Source organism: Erithacus rubecula (genome assembly GCF_903797595.1).
Source record: "Erithacus rubecula genome assembly, contig: scaffold_194_arrow_ctg1, whole genome shotgun sequence".
NCBI classification, from domain to species: Eukaryota; Metazoa; Chordata; class Aves; order Passeriformes; family Muscicapidae; genus Erithacus; species Erithacus rubecula.
In genome coordinates this window covers 161160-163868 of record NW_027636119.1, presented here as the reverse complement: position 1 = coordinate 163868, position 2709 = coordinate 161160, and the positions used below count along the sequence as shown (strand labels likewise).

The 2709-nt window shown below is 56.1% G+C and overlaps 1 long non-coding RNA gene across 1 annotated transcript; it reads right to left on the bottom strand.

Moving 5' to 3' along the window:
* Positions 1-777: 777 nt before the first annotated feature.
* On the bottom strand, positions 778-1080 carry LOC306815710. Its single transcript, XR_013777445.1, has 2 exons — positions 1014-1080; positions 778-917 (listed from the first exon to the last, which is right to left on the bottom strand). It is a non-coding gene; the product is annotated as an uncharacterized lncRNA (long non-coding RNA).
* Between the last annotated feature and the right edge of the window lie 1629 nt (positions 1081-2709).

Genomic DNA, 2709 nt, shown 5'->3' with positions numbered 1-2709 from the left:
TCAACCCTAGAGCCTGACATGGGAACAAGGGGCCAGGGCTGTGTGACCAGGACATCAAGGACGTGGATTATCCAGGTCACTGGGGCTGGTTTGGGTTCCCCAGGGCAGGAAAGATGTCTGGCAGCTGGAGAAGGCTGAGGGAAGGGCCTCCAAGGTGGGGCTGGAGCCCTTTGGCTGTGAGCAGAGGCTGAGGGAGCTGGGCTTGTCCAGCCCGGAGCAGGGAAGGCTGAGGGGCTCCTCATGCCAGCCTGGCAGTGCCAGCCAGGAGCTGATGGAGAGCACAGAGCCAGGCTCTGCACCAGGGGCCTGGGGGAGACAAAACACAGTGAGTGGAAGGGGCAAGAAAGGAGAACAGACAGGACAGGAGGAGTTAAAATGAGTCAGGCTGCTTTCAGCATTTCCTCAACACCAAAATCAGCCTGATTCCTCTATCTACCATGACAGCTTTGAAAATAGAGCATTGTTTGAGGTGTTCAACCCCCACTCCAAGCACAGCATCCTGATACAGCACTTGAACAGTGTTTCTACCTGTCACAGAATCATCTTTGTCTAAAATTGGTTTTGTACACAAATCCCTTGTGGGCGGCCATGGCAAGATGGCTCTGCCCGATACTGGGGCCGGCGGTGTCCGCCAGCTGCCGAGAGAGGGGAGCTACGGCTGGGACCTGCCACAGCTCCCCAAGGGCCCTTGTCCTCACAAAGGGTCTCTGCAATGCCCTGGCCAGCAGAACGCCAGGGCTATAGAAATCCAGACACATGGACACACACACAGATCTATAGGTTTGCTGAAGGGGTTTATTGATCATTCATGAGAAATTTCTCAGGGCACAAGGGAAAACAGGGGAGTCATTCAGGGATGATCAACCCCTGATGCCTCTGCAGCAGGCTGCACATGGATGTCACCAACTCTTGCAATCCTAAAACACAGAGCCCAGAGCGTGACCCACCAGGAGCCACCATGACAGGAGAGGGGCCTTGTCCCAAGCCTCTCTCTGCAGGCACTGCTGACCTACCCATGGAAAGCAAGAGCCAGGCACTTCTGCCACAAAGGACCCACCAGCTTTGCAGCCACAGGGGGCTGGGGACAACAGCGGCATGAGAGACACACTGGGACACTGGGCTGACTGGGAGGAAAGGGGAAAGCAGGGGGGTCCTTGGAGAAGGGGCCTGTGGGAGCAATGGGGTGCAGGAGCTGCTGTGCTCCTGCCCCTGCACTGGGGTCCTGGCCCAGAGGCAGAGCTGGGGCAGGGGCTGCACCCTGGGTCATCCAGAGGGTTCTGGGGTGACAGGGATGGGAATGCAATGGGGGACCCTGGGCATGGGGTCCCTGGGAAAGATCCATGGGGCAGAGGTGTTGTCTGGGATGTCAGTAGGGGTGCACTGGGCTGTACTGGGACATACTAGGATAGTCTGGGATCTGATGGCCGTGCAAGGGAAGGCTCTGACACTGGCAGAACTCATGGTACCCACCAGAGACGTTTCCAGGATCTCAAAATTGTCCAAATCCATCTGCAGAGAGATCAGGAGACCTCAGTGGTCACTGGGATGTGCCTGGTGCCAGCAAGGGATGGGGGGACTGAACTGCCACCCCAAATGCCTGAGGGGATGCCCTCCAATCCCACAACAACCTCACCTTCCACAGATCATTTTCAGTTTTTCGCAGGAGTGCCTGGGAAAGAAGAACAAACCATGGTTCTGGATTGGATCATGTGGGTCTGTGGGGCAACAAAGGTGCAGAGACCAAAGGGGTGGGGGGGGGGGACAGGAAAAGGGATGGGAATTCAGGACCTCCAAAGGGTTGTGGTGAGGCAGGAGGGACCCAAAACACTGAACTGGAGTGAACTGGGGAGGCCAAGGGACTGGACTGGGGATGTGGAAGAGGCCCTGTGTGGGATGCAGGGGAGAAAGGAATTGCAGTGTAGGGACATGGGAGTGAAACAGAGGGGGTTGGAGTGGGCAGAAGAAGTGGGACAGAGGAGGAGAAGACAAGACTGGGACAGGGTCTGTGAGTGCCAGGTGAATCCAGGAATGATGCCAGGAGACAGCACTGCAGTGGCCAAGGAGAAATGCAAGGGACTAAGGGGAAAAAAGGGAAAGGAGTTGGGAATGATCAGTGGGAGGGAATTCATAGACCCTGGGTAGGACAAAGAGGAGATCCCAGGGAGATTTCAGAAGATACCAAGGATGGGAAGCTACAAAGGATGGGATGTGGGGACACCATGACATTGGGGCCCCTCCTTGGCCTGTGCCAGGGGGCACAGCAGGATGAAGAAGAGTAGGGCCATGCTGAGCACAGCTACCTTCATCATCCTCTAGCACTGGCAGTGCTGGCTGAGGCTGTGCCAGGTGAGGAGAACATTTATCTCTTCCAGGACTCCTCCCTGTGCCCTCCCTCGGAGCCCCCAGAGCAAAGCCTGGCTTGGCACAGCCCCCAGCCCTGGACACAAGCCCAGCCCTGCACAGAGTTCATCCTGTCCCAGTCTGAGGTTTCTCCTTTGCCCTGAGATCACCCCAGAGGGACACGAAGGTTCAAACCCTAGTTTTTCTTCTGAAGCAGCTGAAGAGAGATTGCCGGAGACAGTTTTCTCTTGTTCCAATGATTGTTTATTGTTTCATATCTCAGGGACTTTTTGCCTGGCCAGCAGCAGTCTGCTCAGCCTGGCATCCATGGTGGAATCTGCCTGGTGAAGGCAGGGCTTATCTTACATA